The sequence below is a fragment of the Eumetopias jubatus genome, unplaced genomic scaffold (assembly GCF_037043125.1).
Source record: "Eumetopias jubatus isolate StellerSeaLion01/CBP00866 unplaced genomic scaffold, mEumJub1_p1.0 scaffold_16, whole genome shotgun sequence".
Lineage (NCBI taxonomy): Eukaryota > Metazoa > Chordata > Mammalia > Carnivora > Otariidae > Eumetopias > Eumetopias jubatus.
The window spans coordinates 70382585-70403976 of record NW_028274822.1 but is presented as its reverse complement, the minus strand read 5'-3'; the positions used below and the strand labels follow the sequence as shown (position 1 = coordinate 70403976).

The following is a 21392-nucleotide window of genomic DNA, read 5'->3' as shown; positions in this document are numbered from 1 at the left end:
AAAAAAAAAGATTGAAATGAATGGATTTTAAAAAGTACACTGGTATAGGGGCGCCCGGGTGGCTCATTTGGTTAAGTGTGTCTGCCTTCTGCTCAGGTCATGATCCCCAGGGTCCTGGGACTGAGCCCTGCATTGGGCTCCCTTCTAGGTGGGGAGTCTGCTTCTCCCTCTGCCTCTGCCCCTGCTCATGCTCTCTCTCTCTTTCAGATAAATAAAATCTTAAAAAAAAAAAGTACACTGGTGTAAGATTGAAATTCTGCTTTGTCTGTTAAAAAGACAAAGTTTTCTTGGACTCCTGGTCTGCTCTTGATAAGAAAATGTAAACAAAGTTTTCTCTTTTCTTTTATCTGCCCAGAAAAACCAGTTTCTGTGTTTTGTCTTTATCAGGTCTTTGAATAGCTGTAATCCTATTTAGGTATATACTTTAAAACTTTCTGAGGTTTTTAAACAAACATCCATCGAAGTTTCTGACTAATTAGGCTTGTTTATTTGGTATGTTATGTTCCAGTATAAGATCATCATTCAATATTCTGATTATTGAAATGTTACATGTCACAGAAATAACTGAATTTCCTTGTCAGCTACATCATAATGAACTCTCGGATCTTTAACCATGTCCATTTTTTAGTCTTTTGTCATTTATTTTTACTGCTCTTATTCCCTTACAAAATGTGTTTCATCTTCAAGGAGATTCATTAAAAGGACTTTTAGGACAAATACAGTTATTCGCTATCTTTAAGATCATAAAACTGAAATGGCTAAGAAATTCCAGAACTAACTAAAAAGCTGCATTCAAACTGAAGAAGAATTAGTAACATGGGACTAAATGACTTGAGGAACATGATTATAGTTTTGTTTTGTTTGTTTCGTTTTTTCAAAGATTTTATTTATTCATTTGAGACACAGAGATACAGAGAGAGAGAGAAAGAGAGAGCATGAGCAGGGGGAGAGGCAGAAGCAGGCTCCCCGCTAAGCCAGGAGCCCGATGCGGGGCTCGATCCCAGGGCCCTGGGATCAAGACCCGAGCTGAGGGCAGACGCTCAACCATCTGAGCTACCCAGGTGCCCCATGATTATAGTTTTTAACTCTTTTTTTTTTAAAGATTTTATCTGTTTATTTGAGAGAGCGAGAATGAGAGAGAGAGAGCACATGAGAGGGGGGAGGGTCAGAGGGAGAAGCAGACTCCCTGCTGAGCAGGGAGCCCGATGCGGGACTCGATTCCGGGACTCCAGGATCACGACCTGAGCCGAAGGCAGTCGCTTAACCAACTGAGCCACCCAGGCGCCCTATAGTTTTTAACTCTTGTTTGAAACATTGCTGGTTCCCTAATGTTTGCTCTTATAGATTAAGGAAGATACCTTAAGATAGAAGATATCTATGACTTACAGAAATATGTTTATTTGTAAGGGATAAAGTATTCGTTTGCGTATATGAAGGGATATATATGTAAGAGATAAATTGTTCATATATGTAAGGGACAAAATATTCATTTGTGAAGAAATTGAAATATTTAACTTTCTACCTGAACCCTCTGAAATTAAAAAAATCTCAGTATTTTCTTTCCTGGCAATCATAGTTATTTGCATAAGTTCAATAAGAATCTGTTCTCCTTGTAACAGGACACTATTGGAAACATTGGTTATTTTACCAAGGCTTTGACTGAAACACCATATTTGAGAGAGACATGCATAGACTCAAATATGACCAGATTTAAGGAACTGAGGTTGACATTATGAAACATGGAGCCATAAAGTGCCTTGGAACGGTTGGCCTGACACCTTGCTCACAGAGTTCCCAGCAGTCTCACCAGGTGCATAAAGAATGTCACTTCCTGGCAGGTGCAAGAACCTCAGGATATTTTAGGGACCTCGAGAAGAGGAATTTGTCCAAATCTACAGGTATTGCAGGCATGTCTGATGAGAAGTATTTGGCTTCGCTTCTGGCCCAGAGAGGCTACTAAAAGTTCAGTCTAGATTCCTTCTGAAGAGTTCCAGCAAAGCAAATTTTGAAAAATCTGTATGATCAATCACTATTCTTACTGAGCTTATGTAAATAGTTAGGGCAAGTTTGTTAAAACTGGACTTGTTTTTCAAATGAATTAGGTTTGATTTGGCTATCTCTAGAAATAAGGGTAATTATAGAGAAAAATTATTTCAATAACACACCCTTGCAAATGTTAAATTCTAGTTCTAATTGTCTTTGAATGTTGTTTGCCTATGCTAGACAACTTGAAGTAAACTTCAGGGAAATTGCCACAATAGCTCATGTATACACAATCTTCTTGTTATTCTGTGGGGATAATAACAGGACCCCATGGGCATATGATTATTTGAACAGCTGGAAACTGGAATAGATTCCCCAACAATTGTATAACTCAGCTATCACCTTGACCAATTCTGTGTGGCTGGGATGACAAAATCATTCTTTAAAGGCCAGAGTGTAGGGGCGCCTGGTGGCTCAGTCGTTAAGCATCTGCCTTCGGCTCAGGTTATTTCAGGGTCCTGGGAACGAGCCCGGCATCGAGCCCCGCATCGGGCTCCCTGCTCCGCGGGAAGCCTGCTTCTCCCTCTCCCACTCCCCCTGCTTGTGTTCCCTCTCTCGCTGTGTCTCTCTCTGTCAAATAAATAAAATCTTTAAAAAAAGAGACACAGCAAAGAGACACAGCGAGAGAGGGAACACAAGCAGGGGGAGTGGGAGAGGGAGAAGCAGGCTTCCCGCGGAGCAGGGAGCCCGATGCGGGGCTCGATCCCAGGACCCTGGGACAAGGAGGCCCAAAACTAGATGGCTGGCTCCCCAGGCCTAAGGGGACCCAATGGCTTACAGCTCTAACTCGTGGCCATGGCTCCCCCCAAAGTGGATAGGCCGCTGTACTCTGGGTTTTGCCTGGATGCACAGACATATTATTAAAACCATTACCAAGCCAGCCAACCTTGCAAATTTAAAACAATGGTGGACACGTTCTGTGTTTAATTGATATGAACACCTAGCATCCTTCTTTAGGACTGAAGGATGTCATCTGGCACATAGAAGCTCTTAATAAGTACACGGTCAAAGCCCTAAATGACACTTAAGATAGCATTTCCCTATTAAATACTGAAGTAACACAAATGCATAAAGCAGTTTTACAAACTAGGATGGCATCAGATGTTTTAACTGCTGCACAAGGTAGATTTTATGCTGGCATAAAAACAGAATGCTGTGTATACATTCCAGATTAGCACAAAAATTTCTGGGTGTCTAACTGACATGAATGCTCAAACTGGCACTTCAATTTCAATGTATTGTATGATCCTTGTATGTGGACCTCCCCAAATGGAAAAGATCATCCATTGGCTTGAACTTATGGCAGTAAAGGAGTCTTGGCACCATAGGGACGTTGTGGGATCGTGGAGCCCAATGGTCAAGAAAGAATTCTTGAGATGTTTTATGGTGTGAAAAAGGTGATTTCGTTAAACAAGGACAGGACGCGTGGGCAGAAAGAGCTGCATTCTAAGTGTGAGGAGTGACTGATTATATATATATAGGGTTTTGTATCCTATGGAGGGGAACATGACCTTAGGGCTCCAGGAAGTTGAGTCTATGGGTTTCTGGAGGTCTGACTATCCTCAAGATGGGCTTTCCTTGTAAATAATTATGATCATGTCAAACTGATGGAGTTTCATGTCCTTCATGACTGTGATCTTTATCAACTGACCATTGGCTTTTTCCTTCCTTTATTCTTGGGCAGTCATGAGTGCCTGAGAAATAGTATAATATCCCACTTGATGAGGGAGCAAAAGGCAAGCTGCGAGCAAACCACAATCGTTAACAGCCTGCAATCTCTACCCTCCTAAGGTAGGATCTGTGACATTCTTTTTTTTTTTCTTTTAAGATTTTATTTGTTTGGCAGAGAGAGAGACAGAGAGAGAGCATAAGCAGGGGGAGTGGCAAAGGGAGGAGAAGCAGGCTCCCCACTGAGCAGGGAGCCCAATGCAGGACGCTGGGATCATGACCTGAGCCGAAGGCAGCTGAAGGCAGCTGCTTAACAGACTGAGCCATGTGTGACATTCATTCCTCAGGCACTCCTGGCTGCCCAAGAGCAAGGGAAAGGGAAAAACAAATTGTTAACTGATAGAGATCACAGTCACACAGGACATGAGTCTCCATCAATTTGCAACTGTATTAAAAATTACAAGAAAAAAGCAATTTCCAGACTATAGACTCAGTTTCCTGGACCTAACATCACCCTCCCCTCCACAGGATAGAAAATCTTATATGATTAGTTTCTTCTCACACTTAGAATACAGCTCTTTCTGCCCATCGGTCCTGTCCCCATGCTATAATAAAAACAACCATTTTGCACAGAAAAACGTCTTGAGAATTCTTTCTTGGCCATTGGCTCCTGAACCCTACTTCAAACCACATCACCACTCCTACCTTGGGGGGGGGTGTGGAATGTCAGTTTGCCATTTGCCCTCAGCTTGCATTTTCTTATCTCATCATTTTCCCCCTGAACAATTTTGACCCTTAATTTTTTTTGAAGGTTTTATTTATTTATTTATTTATTTATTTATTTATTTATTTACTTATTTATTGGAGAGCTAGAGAGAGTGCACGAGCAGGAGGAGGAGCAGAGGGAGAGGGAGGGGGAAAGAATCTCCAACAGACTCCGTGCTGAGTGCAGAGCCCAAAGGGGGGCTCGATCTTAAAACCCTGAAATCATGACCTGAGCCAAAACCAAGAGTTGGACACTTAACTGAGCCACCCAGGTGCCCTGACCCTTAAATCTTGAAGGCAGGAGGTCTCATCTTCTGTAGCTTCTTCCTGCTGAATAGGGGCATAGAGATGTCCCGACCTATGGGTTAACGTTGGTCAGTCAGGGAATGTGTACGGGAGTTACAAAAGGCAGAGGCAGCTGAGTCCAATTTGGACAGCAAAGAAGTATCTCTGTAGGCGGTAAGGACCATCTGTCAATGTGAAATTATTGTAGTGATGGGAGTCTGGGCACGAAACAGAAAAACACTGAAAAAAAAAAAGACAGGTTAAAAAAAAAAAAGAAAAAGGCAACATGTTAGAATTAAAATGGCTATAAGAATTTGAAGGCCAGATTTTTGGCGGCTGGTTTTAGGTTGGGGCCGTCCCGCATCTAAGGCAGGAAGATGGTGGCCGCAAAGAAGACGAAAAAGTCGCTGGAGTCGATCAACTCCAGGCTCCAGCTTGTTATGAAAAGTGGAAAGTACGTGCTGGGGTACAAGCAGACTCTGAAAATGATCAGACATGGCAAAGCGAAACTGGTCATCCTCGCCAACAACTGCCCAGCCTTGAGGAAATCTGAAATAGAATACTATGCCATGTTGGCCAAAACTGGTGTCCATCACTACAGTGGCAATAATATTGAATTGGGCACAGCATGTGGGAAATACTACAGAGTATGCACACTGGCTATCATTGATCCAGCTGATTCTGATATCATTCGAAGCATGCCAGAACAGACTGGTGAAAAGTAAATCACGCATAATTTTTCTTTAATAAAACTGGCCACAGCTTGCACTGTAAAAAAAAAAAAAAAAGAATTTGAAGGCCAACAAAGAGACCTTAATAGTTGACCACAGTCCTCCCCTGAACCAGGAACTTAACCAATCATTGAAAGAGGGAAGGATTTGTAGAGCCTTAATTTGAGTATTCATAAATTTTTTTTTAAGATTTTATTTATTTATTTGACGGAGAAAGAGAGAGAAGAAGCAGGGGGAGCAGCAGAGGGAGAGGGAGAAGGCTCTCCGCTGAGCAAGGAGCCTGGGATTATGACCTGGGCTGAAGGCAGATGCTTAACGAACTGAGCCACCCAGGCACCCCAGTATTCATAGCTTTTGGTAGTCCTGGGACATTTTTGTGATAATCTGGGGTGTATACACAGCATTCTGTTTTAATAATGGCATGTGCACCTCCTTGTGCTGCTGTTAGGACATCTAAAGCCATTCTGAGAATCATTTAAGTCTTTAATTGTGTAGCAGGTGGTGTTAGCTATCATATACTATTTTATTTAGCAAATAATTGTATAATTAATAAGAGGCACCTTTATGGAAACAAAAGAAAAATATAAGGTAATGGTGGGAGCAAATTACAAACCCAGTGTCTTGAGTCTCGGGTGTTTAAATCTATCTACAAAGATGGGTTCTTGAAATGTATTTTCTCTTTATAATCACCCTCATTTTTATCAAAGATAGCCAAATCAAACAAGTCCAATTTTAACAAACTTGGCCTAATTATTTACATAAGCTCAGCAAGAGTAGTGTACAGATCTTTTAAAATCTGCTTTGCTGGAACTTTTGTAAGGAATCTCAGTTAAACTTTTAGTAGGCTTTCTGGGCCAGAAGCCAAGCCAAGTGCTTGCCATCAGACATGCCTGCAATACCTGTAGGTGCCAGGGAATTCCTCTTCTCAAGATCCCCCAAATATCCTGAGGTTCCTCTGCCTGCCAGGAAGTGACATTCTTTACTCACCTGGTGAGGCTGCTGGGAACTCTGTGAGCAAGGTGTCAGACTAACATTTCCAAGGGGCTCTATTGGTTTTATAAAGTCAACCTTTGTTCCTTAAAGCTGTATGGTTATGGGGCACCTGGGTGGCTCAGTCAGTTAGGGGTCTGACTCTTGGTTTGGGCTCAGGTCATGATCTCAGGGTTGTGAGATCCAGCCCTGATTCAGGCTGTGCCTAAGATTCTTTCCACACCTCCCACCCTCTCTCTCTTCCTCTAAAAATAATAAAATCTTAACTAAAAAAAGCTGTATGGTTATATCTGAGTCTATGCATGTCTCTCAAATATGACATTCCAGTCAAAGCCTTGGTAAAATAGCCAATGTTTCCAATGGTGTCCTGTTACAAGAACAGATTCTCATTGTACTTAAGCAAACAGTTGTAGTTGCTATGGAAAAAAGAACATTCACTGAGTTTCCTGTATTCTGGAGGGTTCAGGTAGAGAGAAAAGGTAAACACTTTAAATTGTTCACAAAGGAATATTTTATATTTCTGTGAGTCATGGTTATCCTGAGAGAAAGTTTCCTTAATCTGCAAGAGCAAACACTAGAGAGCCCCCAATGTTTCAAACAAGAGTCACAAAAACTATAATCATCTTCTTCAGTTCGTTTAGTTCCATGTTACTAATTCTTGTTCAGTTGGAATGCAGCTTTTAAAAGTTAGTTCTGGAGGGCGCCTGGGTGGCTCAGCTGGTTAAGCGACTACCTTTGGCTCAGGTCATGATCCTGGAGTCCTGGGATGGAGTCCCACATCGGACTCCCTGCTCAGCGGGGAGTCTGCTTCTCCCTCTGACCCTCTTCCCTCTCGTGCTCTCTATCTCTCGTTCTCTCTCTCTCAAATAAAATCTTTAAAAAAAATAAAAAAATAGAAGTTAGTTCTGGAAATTCTTACCCATTTTAGTTTTATGATTTTAAAGATCTCAAAAACCTGTATTTGTCAGAAGCCCTTTTTATGAATCTCCTTGAAGATGAAACTTGTTTCATAAGAGATTAAGAATAACTATTATGACAAAAGACTCAAAAATGGACATGGTTAAAGATCTGATACGAGAATTCATTATGATGTAGCTGACAAGGAGGTCCAGGTATTTTTGTGATACATAACACTTCAATAATCAGAATATCAAGTGATGGCCTTATACCAAAATGTATTAAAAATTTTAGGAATTGCATATAATCTCTAGAATAGTTACAGCATTTACACCATAACCTTAGGTTTATCATTTGTTTAACAGTGCTTCTGGAGTAACTTACATACCAAATAAAAAGGCCTAATTAGTCAAAAAGACTTCATTTACAATTTAAATCTTGAGGGAGTTTGTTTAAAACCCTCAGAAAGTTTAAAAGCACATGCCTCAATAGTAATTTATTTAACCAAGGTGGCAATAAGAAATTCCCAAGGGCAAATAGGTAGGGTTATATAGTTATTAGCAAAACTTAGCTCCTTTTTTTTTTTTTAATATTTTATTTATTTATTTGAGAGAGAATGAGAGATAGACAGCACGAGAGGGAAGAGGGTCAGAGGGAAAAACCGGAGTCTGATGTGGGACTCGATCCTGGGACTCCAGGATCATGACCTGAGCTGAAGGCAGTCGCTTAACCAACTGAGCCACTCAGGCGCCCCAAAACTTAGCTCCTTTAATATTGAGAAGTTTTAACTATCTTAAGTAATCAAAGACCTGATAAAAACCAAACATAGAAACTTTGGTTTTCTGAGCAGACAAAAGAGAAAAAAAACTTTCTTTACATTTTCTTATCAAGAGCGGATCAACCATCCAAGAAGACTGTCTTTTTTATTGTTATGTTAATCACCATATATTACATCATTAGTTTTTGGTGCAGTGTTCCATGTTTCATTGTTTGTTCATAACACCCAGTGCTCCATGCAGAACGTGCCCTCCTCAATACCCATCACCAGGCTAACCCATCCCCCTACCCTACCCCCCTCCCCTCTAGAACCCTCAGTTTGTTTTTCAGAGTCCATCATCTCTCATGGTTCGTCTCCCCCTCTGACATACTCCCCTTTTCTTCCTGTTATCTTCTTCTTTGAAAACTGTCCTTTTAACAGAAAGAAAAGCAGGGTTGTAATCTTATACCAGTGTACTTTAAAAATCCATTCATTTCAAACTTAGTCCTGACCACTTACAAAATTCCTTTCCAATGATGTCCCTTTGTAAACCTTTACAACTTATTCAGATTTCGATTGAAGCCTTTTTTTCTCCAACAGTCTTAATTACATTTAGCAGAAGAATTTTAACTTAAAACCATAGTCTCCAGTGAAAACTAAATAGTAACCAATTGTGAACTGTTACACCAGAATCGAGATCTGAAATTCATAAAATTTCTCAGATCTTTTAGATCTGAAATTTATGAATACATATTACAATTTTAAAAACATATTTTTCCATACTACAATCTTGTAATAAAGCACGAAGCGTGTTTACCGACAGACCCAAGTATCTTTAGTTTCTTTACAGTAAGAGGTCAAAAGCAGATAAACCTTATGTTCAGTTATCAATGCTTCAGTACCTTATTTATTTGGAAAAGACTTACTGTCCAATTGTTTGGAGTGGTGGTGTTTGGAGCCGACAGCCAAGAAAGAATTCTAGAGATGTCTTTGGTACAAAAAGGTGGTTTTATTAAAGCATGAGGACAGTGGCACCTGGGTGGCTCAGTCGTTAAGCGTCTGCCTTCGGCTCAGGTCACGATGCCAGGGTCGTGGGATCGAGCCCCGCATCGGGCTCTCTGCTCCGCCGGAAGCCTGCTTCTCCCTCTCCCACTCCCCCTGCTTGTGTTCCCTCTGTCACTGTGTCTCTCTCTGTCAAATAAATAAATAAAATCTTTAAAAAAAAAAAAAAGGCATGAGGACAGGACCCCTGGGCAGAAAGAGCTGCTGCCCCAGGATTGTGAGGAGCAACTGATGATATACTATAGAGTTGGCAGAGTTAAAGACAAGGGAAGTTTACAAAAGGCCTTTCATATCCTAAAGAAGACTCACTGGATACTGGAGGCCTGTCTATGGTCAAGCTAAGGTTGTTTTCCCTCTAGCAAAGCATTAACATTAAGATAGTTGGGAGTTTCCTGCAGAAATATTATACTCTAACTGCCTCAAGTATTTGTCAATGGGCTGCAGGTTATAAGGAAATTTAATTTTATCTACATTTCCTTCTGCCTTTGTTCCCCACATCGCAATGAATTCAATCCAATTTATCATCCAAACAAAACCTTAGTTTCAGGTTCCAAAGACTTTGAAAGCTATTTTAACAATTACTCATGGGAACTTTGAGACAGACAAAATTTTAAGTCATCTTTTTGCTGACAAATTGCAGCAGAGATTGATGTGGTTTTGGAATACAGGTGAGGTTAGGTGGGGTGAGGTCCAGAGCCAACGACCAAGAAAGAATTCTTGAGACGTCTTTGGTCCAAAGAGTGATTTTATTAAAGCATGGCGACAGGAACCGTGGGCAGAAAACTGCTGAACGAGGTTGTGAGGGGCGCGGATTATGTACTTGGGAGTTGGGGGAGGTAAGGAAAAGGGAGGTTTCAAAAAAGGATTTTCCTGTCTTTTTTTTTTTAAGATTTTATTTATTTATTTGTCAGAGAGAGAGAGAGACAGAAAGAGCGCAAGCAGGGGGAGTGGCAGGCAGAGGGAGAAGCAGGCTCCCCGCTGGGCAGGGAGCCCGATGCGGGGCTCGATGCGGGGCTCGATCCCAGAACCCTGGGATCATGACCTGAGCCGAAGGCAGACGCTTAACTGACTGAGCCACCCAGGCGTCCCAGGATTTTCCTGTCTTTAAAGAAGGCTCACATTGGGGCGCCTGGGTGGCTCAGTCAGTTAAGCGTCTGCCTTCGGCTCAGGTCATGATCCCAGGGTTCTGGGATCGAGCCCCGCATCGAGCCCCGCATCGGGCTCCCTGCCCAGCGGGGAGCCTGCTTCTCCCTCTCTCACTCCCCCTGCCTGTGTTCCCTCTCTCTCTGTCAAATGAATAAATAAAATCTTTTAAAAAAAGAAGACCCACAGGGTATCAGAGGCCTTGCCATTGTCAAGTTAAGGTTGTTTTTCCCTTTAGAAAGGCATTAACATGAAGACAGTTGGGATCTTCCTGGAAGAACATCACACATATCCCACCTAGGAGGTTGGAGGGAGGTTGTAAGGTGTCAGCTTAGCTAGCCTTCTGCTCCCTCATCAAGATCATGAGCTTATGACCTTAGTAAACCTAGGTAGAATAAAAGTTTCATATTTAATTTTGATAACTCTAAAGACATGTCTATCGCGCCTGGGTGGCTCAGTCGGTTAAGCGGTCATGATCCTGGGGTCCTGGGATCGAGCCCCATGTCCAGCTCCCTGCTCAGCGGAGAGCCTGCTTCTCCCTCTCCCTCTGCCTACTTGTGCTCTCTATCTCTCTGTCAAATAAATAAATAAAATCTTAAAAAAAAGACACGTCTATCTTAAACCCAACAAACTTAAATTAGTTTAAATACCGAGTATCTTCCACCTGAGTCCACTTAAAAGTTAATTTGTTACCCATTGTCAATTTTTACCTGGGACACTGGTGGGAAAACTGAAGCGGGTGATGTGCGCCGAAGGGGTGCTCGTTGCTCCTTGACAGCAAGGGAAGGAGGAGCTAGTTATATAGGCTGCACTCAAGGTGGTGCAGAAACAGGAGGAGGGGGAGGAGAAAGGCAGAAGAGGTGAGGTATCACCAGCCAAGGCTGGAGGAAAAAAGACTCCCAGTTCTACAGCTCATCTGCTTGAACAGATGAATAGACAGATTTTCTTTCCACTAAAGTAGAAACAGGCAGTCCATGTTGGGCCAGAGAAGACAGAGAACTTCCCCAAAACAAAGGGAGTTTGGCAGCTGTTTGGGAATATTCCTTAAAGTCCCCTTCTTGGGATAGACTAACCAGAGACCATTGGTTCCAGTTATCATGGCCATTAACCCAGGAAATGAATGAGGGAAGAGCTCCCGCATACCACAAGAGTAACCTGGGTCTATTAGAGGGAACAGTGCGAGAGTCAGCATCCCCTTGGTTAGTGTTTCCTCCAGCAGCCTGGGTTTATTTGGAGAAGGCCTATTTAGACAGTTATCATCCCATATATCAGGAGGGGGTTTACTAGCCTGGTTAGTGGCCAGACACATTCGGCTAAACACGTTCTGCAGGAGGCCCTTGGGTTGGGGTCCTGATTTACAGACATTAAGGCCTAGACCTAGGGTACCTCTGTCCGTTTGCCCTGTTTCCTGCAGAAGAGATCTCACTGATACATCGTATTGAAGTTTAATGTCCCATTAATGGGCCATTTTCCTTGTCTCCTAAGGAGTACTGAGGCCATGCAGTGTTGCAGAAGGCCGGTGCTTTTTTTTTTTTTTTTTTTTAATCGTGCAATCTGAATTGTTTCCAGTGGGTTAAGAGGCATCCCAAGGGAGAGTCCTTGGAAACTGAAGATCCTATACTCCTAGAAAAGTAGAGAAGGTCCATTACCACAGAACTCCTCCCCCCTCCCCACCCGCCGGAGTAGGCATCCCCCACAGGATATGTCCGAGTTTCCTGGTGTCAAAGCAACCGGAGGAGTCCCTCAAATGAAATCGATATGATCACCACCCTGCTCTGTAGGAGGAATGCTAGGGTGCCTCCTGCTTCCATATTGCATTCCAGACTACAAATGGGTACCAGTGAATGAAACAAAATACTGTGCCGGGCTGTGAAAAGCCTGCCATTTTTAACCATGAAAAACACTAGAAAAGTTTTACAAGGGGAAATTACCCAATTTTGTAATTTAAGTAGTTAGTAGAGGACACTGATAGGAAACAGTTCAATCGGGTACTGATTTCGGCCAGCTCCCAGTGGAGGTCCCGTGGCCAGAAGCGGCTAGACCAGGGATGTGAAGGGGATCACGTTAGATCAATCAGGGGGAACCTCACAATGGAGTCTTTTTTTTTTTTAAGATTTTATTTATTTATTTGACAGAGAGAGACAGCGAGAGAAGGAACACAAGCAGGGGGAGTGGGAGAGGGAGAAGCAGGCTTCCCGCGGAGCAGGGAGCCCGATGCGGGGCTCAATCCCAGGATCTGGGATTGTGACCTGAGCCGAAGGCAGACACTTAACGACTGAGCCACCCAGGTGCCCCCTCACAATGGAGTCTTAAGATTGGCAGCCATCCTGGTGCCTTAGGTGGCAGTCCTGTGCCTAAGGCAGACAACTTTGTATAAGGACAGGAATAAAGAGAGGGCATCAAGTTTCTGGGTCTTACTACCATTCTGGCCAGAGTAGTAACTTCCAGCCAAAAGGCAGGCTTTCTCCTCCCCGTAGAGTAGCCATGGGCTAGAAGGATTGCAGCCTGAGCCATCTTCATGAAAGTGTTCCAATAAGACCATACTCCTTGAAAAGCCCCTGAAATGAAAGTAAAGGAAGAGACAAGAAAGTACTCACCCAGTTTGCACCAAGGATGGGAGTCCAGCCATGGAGAAGACTCAGGCTGCACTTTGGGACACCAAAATGATGTGAGATGTTGGGGTCTGGAAGCGAATGGTTAAGATTCTTGAGACATCTTCGGTGCAGAAAAGGTAGTTTTATTAAGGAACAGACACAGAACCTCTGGGCAGAAAGAGCTGCATTGGGGTTGTGAGGAGCAATTGATTATATACTTTTAAGTTGGGAGGGGCAGAGAGAAAGGAAGTTTCCAAAAGGATTTTCATATGTTAAAGACATACAGGATCCTGGAGATCTGGCTATTGTCAAGCTAAGGTTGCTTTTTGCCTCTAGGCCATAGAATGTCACAGCACAAAGAGTGAATCTTAATGTGTGCAAATTAACAACCACAAGAAAAGAATCACTTAGGAGGTCCGTGGAATCCCAGGATGGAATGCCCAATGTGACAAACCAATCTTAATTTACAAATGTATGAAACAACCTTGCTGAAGAGAATGGGAGAAAAAAGTGAGGAGACAGGTAACATGTCAAAAATCAACTGATCCTATATGCGAGGGTTTTGTTTTTGTTTTTGTTTTTTTGGTCTCTCAGTTCTGTCCCATTGGTCTGTATGTATATCCTGATGCCAAACTGATGAGGAAGCAGAAGGCAAGCTGAGGACAAAGCACAACCCGACACACAAACACACACACACACACACACACACACACACACACACACACACACACACACACACACAGACGCACACCTGGGTGGGATCTGTATGACATTTCTCAGGCACTCCTGGTTGCCCTAAAGCTAAGGGAATGAAAAACAAATGGTTAACTTACAGAGATCACAGTCCTGCAAGACAGGAGTCTCCCTCAGTTTACAAATGTCTTAGTGATTTACAAGGAAAAAGCATTTTTATCAATAACCTAACTTCCGGAAGGAAACTCCCAACTATCTCAATGTTAATGCTTTACTAGAGGGAAAAACAACCTTAACTTGACAATGGAAAGGCCTCCAGTATCTTGTCGGTCCTCTTTAGCATATGAAAGTTCTTTTGAAAACCTCCCTTTTTCTATACCTCCCCAATTCCTGAGTATATAATCAGTCACCGCTCATAAACCAGGTACAGCAGCCCTTTCTGCCCCATGGGCCCTGTCCCTGTGCTTTAATAAAATCAGCTTTTTTTTTTTTAAGATTTTATTTATTTGATGCAGAGAGAGAGACTGTGAGAGGGAACACAAGCAAGGGAAGTGGGAGAGGGAGAAACAGGCCTCCTGCTGAGCAGAGAGCCTGATGTGGGCCTCGATCTCTGGACCCTGGGATCATGAGCCAAAGGCAGACGCTTAACGACTGAACCACCCCTAAAATCAGCTTTTTGCACCAAAGACATCTCAAGAATTCTTTCTTGGTCATTGGCTCCAGACCTCACCTACATCCCAAAAACTACATCAAAACTAATTTTTAAAAAAAATTCTCTATGCTATACTTTTCATCTCCATAACTTTTTTATTATATAACTAGAAGTTTGTATCTCTTAATCCCCTTTACCTATTTTGCCCACCCCCCCACCTCCCCCCTGACAACCACTAGTCTGTTCTCTGTATTTAAGAATCTGTTTTGCAGGGATGCCTGGGAGGCTCAGTCAGTTAAGCACCTGCCTTTGGCTCCCAGGGTCCTGGGATCGAGTCCTGCATCGGGCTTCTTGCTCAGCATAGAACCTACTTCTCCTTCTGCCTGCCGCTCCCCCTGCTTGTGCGCACTCTCTCTCTGACAAATAAATAAATAAAATCTTTAAAAAAAATCTGTTTTGTTTTGTTCCTTTGTTTTAGATACTACATATGAGTGAAATCATATGGTATTTGTCTTTCTCTGACTTATTTCACTTAGCATAATACACTCTAGGTACATACATGTTGTTGCAAATGGCAAGATTTCATTCTTTTTATGGCTGAGTAATATTCCATTGTACATATACACCACATTTCTTTATCCATTCATCTATCCATGGACACTGGGGTTGGTTCCATATCTTGGCTATTGTAAATAATGCTGCAATGAATATAGGGGCATATGTATCTTTTCAAATTAGTGGTTTTGGTTTCTTTGGGTAAATACCTGGTCATAGAATTATTAGATTATGTGGTATTTCTATTTTTTTAAGATTTTATTTATTTGACAGAGAGCACAAGCAGGGGGAGCAGCAGAGGCAGAGGAGGCTGAGCAGGGAGCCCGATGCGGGGCTCGATCCCAGGACCCCAGGATCACGAAGGCAGACGCTCAACCGACTGAGCCACTCAGGTGCCTTCTATTTTTAATTTTTTGAGGAACCTCCATACTGTTTCCCACATGGGAAGTATAATCAAGGCTTTATGGAACTAGAGGGCCTAAGTAAACAACATGAACTGGTAGCCTAAGGCCTCTCTGTTGCATACAACAGTTGCTCCAGAATCCCTCCCCACTTTGCGCCCAAGGCTGTATGGAGGTCCTGAATGACTAGCTGAAGGAGGAGGAAAAGACTCAAGTTTGATTTATGGATGGGTAGGCTTAGTATACAGGTACAAGGCAAAAATAGACCAAATCTACATTATAGCTACTTTCAGGGTTGGTCTTGAAAGACAGTGGAGGTGGAAACTCTTTCCAATGGGTGGGGCTGTAACTAGTCATCAGCTAGTAATGGCAAGTAAAGTGGCCGAAGGTAAGAATACATATAGATTCCTGGGCGGTAGTCAATGGTTTGAGTGTCTGGTCAAGGGTCTGGAAAGGAAAGGATTAGAATATAGAGATGAGGCTTGGGGTAGAGGTATGTTGATGGACACAGGATGAAAGTAATAGAGAAAACACTGTTTCCCCAATACACCACTGTTCCTTGAGGAGGGCAACTGGCCACTCAATGGCAGTTCAGCTACAAGGCACATTTTCTGTTCTGGGAAGGTCACTGGTTTGTCCTCATAGGGATAGATATCTAATCCGGGTAGGGGTTTGCCTTTTCTGCCTGGAGAGTCTCAGCCAACACCACTATCCAGCAGCCTGTGGAATGCCTGATACAGGCATGGGATCCTACATGTCATTGCATTCAACCAGAGGACCCATTTCTCATGTAAGGATTTGTAGGAGTAGGCCCATGGCCATGGGATCCAGTGTTGTAACACCTATTGCACCATCCAGAGGCAGCCAGCCTCACAGAATTACTGGCCTTCTAAAGGCACCAGGTTGAAGGAAATACTCTGCAACAATGTATGGGAAGCCATCCCACTTCCACCCAGTGATCCATTGGGGGGATATTGTGCTTCCCATCCCTGTAACTCTGGGCTCTGCAGGGTTGGATTCAGACCTGCACCACAGGAGGCCCTTGGCCTCCTCTGCTTCCCTCCCTTTTTATACTCACAGAATTCTCCCCAATCCTGTGCACCCCTAATGTCATCTTGGCATCTACTCTTGGAGAACGTGGACTAACATAGCAAGTCATAGATTCATAGCTTGATGATGATTTACAAAGCAAGCATACTCAGAACCAGCACCCAGATAAGGAAACAGAACATGACCAACACCCCCGAGGCCCTCCCAACTGTGCTCCCTTTCAGTTTATATTCCTCAATGAGAATCACTAATTTCACTTCCCAAATCATACAGTAGTTTTGCCTGTTTTTGAACTTTGTGTCAATGAATTTCATAGCATCTTCTGTTAAGAACTGTGAAGAGTCCAAGGTCTTAACCCACTCGCACAGATATATAATTTTTAAATATAAACACTGCAGAAACATGAGGTTTCTGGGTCAGAGGAAAGAATTTTTGCTTGATACCCACAACCAGATTAACAACCAGAGTAGCATTGCACCTAGTTCCTTGTACCTAGACCCACAGACAATTCAGTGAGAGCTGATGGAAGCTTTCTGTGTGAGTAGTGGGTTATATATCATAAATGAGGGATGGAGAACAATGAATTTTCTCCATTTCTATAAGTAGGAGCAAAGCAGCTGCCTTCTCCTTTCCTCCTGAAAGGAAAAAGAAAAAACTCTGCTTATTAGAATTGAATGGAAAGGATCCCAGGTACTTACCCTAATCTGATGGAATGTAAATACATCCCTCCAAGAACTGGATAAGCCCCAGTATCTGGCTTTTATAATGTAGAGATGTTTGGGATGTCTCGGCTTTAACCCTTTTGAAATATATGGGGAGATAGCAGTCTGGTTTTCCTGGAACCTTGGGAGCTTAAACAGGGGCCTAGTTGGACTGTACGCATTTGGCCCTCACAGGGAAATAAGAGTTTTATTTTGCGGGGCGCCTGGGTGGCTCAGTCGTTAAGCGTCTGCCTTTGGCTCAGGTCATGATCCCAGGGTCCTGGGGTCGAGCCCCACATCAGGCTCCCTGCTCCCCGGGAAGCCTGCTTCTCCCTTTCCCACTCCCCCTGCTTGTGTTCCCTCTCTTGCTGTGTCTCTCTCTGTTAAATAAATAAATAAGATCTTTAAAAAAAAAAGTTTTATTTTGCTTTTGGTTAAGACAATTAACTAGACAAATGGCTACAGATTGGAATGTCATGGTGTCTGAAAAGTTAAATGTTTTTAGGGGAAGTGAAAGCAAGCATTGCCTATCTTTGTATCATATACATTTCCAAATCTCAGGGGACTAGGGTTTTCTTTCTTTCTTTCTTTCTTTCTTTCTTTCTTTCTTTCTTTCTTTCTTTCTTTCTTTCTTTCTTTCTTTCTTTCTTTTTCTTTCTTTCATGTCATACTTTATCCATTTTATTTTTGGAGGAGATTAGACAGTCCAAAAGTTCACCAACTGTGAAGATAGGGAGGAGTGCACACTTCTGACACCAGTGACAAGTTCACGGACTCCCAAGATCATCCTCAAGTTTGATAATTCACTAGAAGGACTTTCAGAACTCAGTGAAAGCTGTTATATGCATGTTTACAATTTATTACTGACAAAGGATACAGATTAAAATCAACCAAGGGAAGAATTACATAGGGCAGAGCCTAGGAAAGTACCAATCATCCTCTTCCTATAGACTCAAGAGACTGTTAGTACATGGACTGTGATGGCTGGATTAAATTCTCACTGTATTGGAGCGCCTGGGTGGCTCAGATGGTTAAGCGTCTGCCTCCGGCTCAGGTCATGATCCCAGGGTCCTGGGATTGAGTCCCACATCGGGCTGCCTGCTTCTCCCTCTGCTTCTCTCTCTCTCCCTCTGTCTCTCATGAATAAATAAATGAAATCTTTTAAATAAATAAATAAATAAATAAATAAATAAATAAATAAATTCTCCCTGTATTAATTCTGTTTTACCCTTTACTACTTCATATACTCTGTTTCTGTTCTTTTAATGATCACCCCCAAATCTTAATTTACACACTTAGCAGATCCTAACGTTAACCATTATTCTCCTCAGGAACAATACACGGATCTTAGTATACTCCAACTCCAATCTGAACCCTCTAGACTTAAAAAACAATTGTTGTGCTTCATTTTTATCTTGATTTTATGCTCTTACTATTTGACATTATTGGTATTGTTTTATGCAGTCAATATTTGTTTACATTTATCCTCAAGCTTGACATTTTCTTTGCTCCCATTCTTTCTTACATCTTAGACTTTCCTTCAGGAATCATTTCCCTTCTTCTGGAGGTATATTAGTAAGTAAGGTTCTGTTGCAGGCAAGCTCTTGGGTTTTGTTTTTCTTAAAATATCTTCGTTTTACTTAATTTTTGTTTTTGAGTGTAGATTCGCTGGGTATAGAATTCTAGGTGGCTAGTATAATCTCTTAACACAATGAAGATACTAATCTAGTGTGTTCTGGCTTCTACTGTTACTATTAAGAAGTCTGACAGTAGAATTATTGTTTCTTTGTAGAAAATATGTCTTTTTCTAGCTTCTTTTAGGATATTCTCTTTATCTTTGATGTTTTTAGTTTCATTATAATGTATCTAAGTTTGGATTTGTTTTTATTTATCTGGCTTGAGATTCACTGGTATTCCTCATTCTGAGGATTTATATCTTCCCTCAATTCTGAAAAATTCTCAGCCATTATCTTTTCAAATATTGCTTCTTCTTTATTCTCACCATTTTCTTCTCATGTAGTTCCCATTAGACTTATGTTGAACCATTTTACTCTATTATCCATGGCTTTTAATTGCTCATATTTTGGGAAACACTTTAATTTATTTAACTTGCAAAGAGAACTGTAAAATTAGATGGATTGATTGACACAAAATTAAAGTCAACTAACTATGATATTTGATAAACTTTCAAAATTATACTAAAATTTTAGGTTTTTTTTTAAGATTTTATTTATTTACTTGACAGAGAGAGAAAGAGAGAGAGGGCACAAACAGGGGGAGTGGCAGGCAGAAGGAGAAGCAGGCTCCTCACTGAGCAAGGAGCCCAATATGGGGCTCCATCCCAGGACCGTGGGATCATGACCCAAGCCAAAGGAAGATGCTTAACCTACTGAGCCACCCAGGCACTCCCTTTTGCCATTATTCTTACAGATCCCACTCATTTTCCAAAGTTTCTTAGGTCAGCATCCTTTCCCCCACCCCTTTGGTTGTTTTATACATTGGTAATACAGATTAGATTCCTTGTCACATTCTGTATTCTATCCTGGGATCTTTTGATCTCCTCAATGATTTTTTAAAATTTGCATGCATTAAATTCACTCTATGTGTTGTAAAATTCTATAGGTCTGGACAAATACATAGTATTATGTATCCACCATATTACTATCATATAGAATAGTTTTACCATGCTAAAAAAAGTCCCCTGTTCTTACTCTACTTATTCAACCCCCTTACCCCAGCCTCTTCCCCCCAAGCTCTGGCAACTACTGATCTTACTATTTCTACTGTTTTGCCTTTTCCAGAATGTTGTATAATTACAATCATATAGTAAGTAGATTTTTCAGATTCACTTTTCTTCACTCATCAGTATGCATTTAAGTTTCATTCATGTCTCTTTGTGGCTTGATTTCCCTTTTTTTTTTTTTTAAGATTTTACTTATTTGAGAGACAGAGAAAGAGCACAAGTTGGGGCGGCAGAGGGAGAGGGAGAAGCAGACTCCCTGCTGAGCAGGGAGCTGGCCATGGGGCTTGATCCCAGGACCCCAAGATCATGATCAAAGCTGAAGGCAGATGCTTAACCGACTGAGCCACCCAGGTGCCCCATTTTCCCATTTCTTTTGACTGTTATTTTTATTTATACCATATTTCATTATATATATATATATCAGAATTTGTATCGATTCACCCAGTAAAGAGTATCTTGGTTGCTTCCAGTTTTTGGTAATTATGAATAAAGTTGTTATTAACTTTTACATGTCAATTTTTGTGTGGCCTTCCAGTTGGGTAAATAGCTAGGAGTATGATTGTAGAATCTGATAGTAAGACTATGTTTTGCTTTGTAAAAAACTACCAAACTGTCTTCCCAAGTGACTGTCCTGTATTTAATTCCAACCAACAATGAATGGCAGTTCCTGTTGACCCGTATACTCACCAGCATTTGGTGTTGTCAGTGTTTTGAATTTTGACCATTCTTTCATTCATTTGTTTATATTTTATTATATTTATCATTATCTTTTTTAGAGAGGGAGAGTGTGTGCATGTGGTGGGGGGAGGAACAGAGGGAGAGGAAGAGAAAGAATCCCAAGCAGGCTCCATGCCCAGCATAGAGCCCAGCACGAGGCTCAGTCTCATGACCCTGAGATCATGACCTAAGCCAAAATCAAGAGTCTAATGCTTAACCGACTGAGCCACCCAGGCGCCCCTTTTTAAAGTGTTTTAAAATTTTATTTATTTATTTATTAAAGTAGGCTCCACGTTCAGTGTTGAACCAATGACATTTGTTTTGTTTTTTTTAAAGATTTTTTTTTTTTTTTAATTTGAGAGAGAATGAGAGATAGAGAGCACAAGAGGGAAGAGGGTCAGAGGGAGAAGCAGACTTCCCGTGGAGCAGGGAGCCCGATGTGGGACTCGATCCCGGGACTCCAGGATCATGACCTGAGCTGAAAGCAGTCACCTAACCAACTGAGCCACCCAGGCGCCCGAACCAATGACATTTGAATTCACAACCCTGAGATCAGGCCCTGAGGCTTGGATTCACAACCCTGAGATCAAGACCTGAGCTGAGATCAAGAGTTGGATGCCCAACCAACTGAGCCACGCCCGTGCCCCGATTTTGACTGTTCTAATAAGTGTGTAGTTGTATCGTTGTTTTAATTTGCAATTTCCTAATGACATACGATGTGGAGCATCTTTTCATATGCTTATTTGCCATTTATTTATCATCTTTGATGACGTGTCTGTTGCCCATTTTTTTAAATGGGTTGCTTGTTTTCTTATTGTTGAGTTTTAAGAGTTCTTTGTATATATATATTTTTAAAGAATTTATTTATTTGAGGGGCGCCTGGGTGGCTCAGATGGTTAAGCGTCTGCCTTCGGCTCAGGTCATGATCCCAGGGTCCTGGGATCG

At 41.9% G+C, this 21392-nt stretch overlaps 1 protein-coding gene and 1 pseudogene across 5 annotated transcripts in view; both read left to right on the top strand.

The window, feature by feature from the left end:
* TCN2 (transcobalamin 2) overlaps positions 1–21392 on the top strand; it is a 46088-nt gene that overhangs the window by 4473 nt on the left and 20223 nt on the right. The window lies entirely within an intron of this gene.
* On the top strand, positions 5095–5541 carry LOC114225223 (large ribosomal subunit protein eL30 pseudogene; annotated as a pseudogene).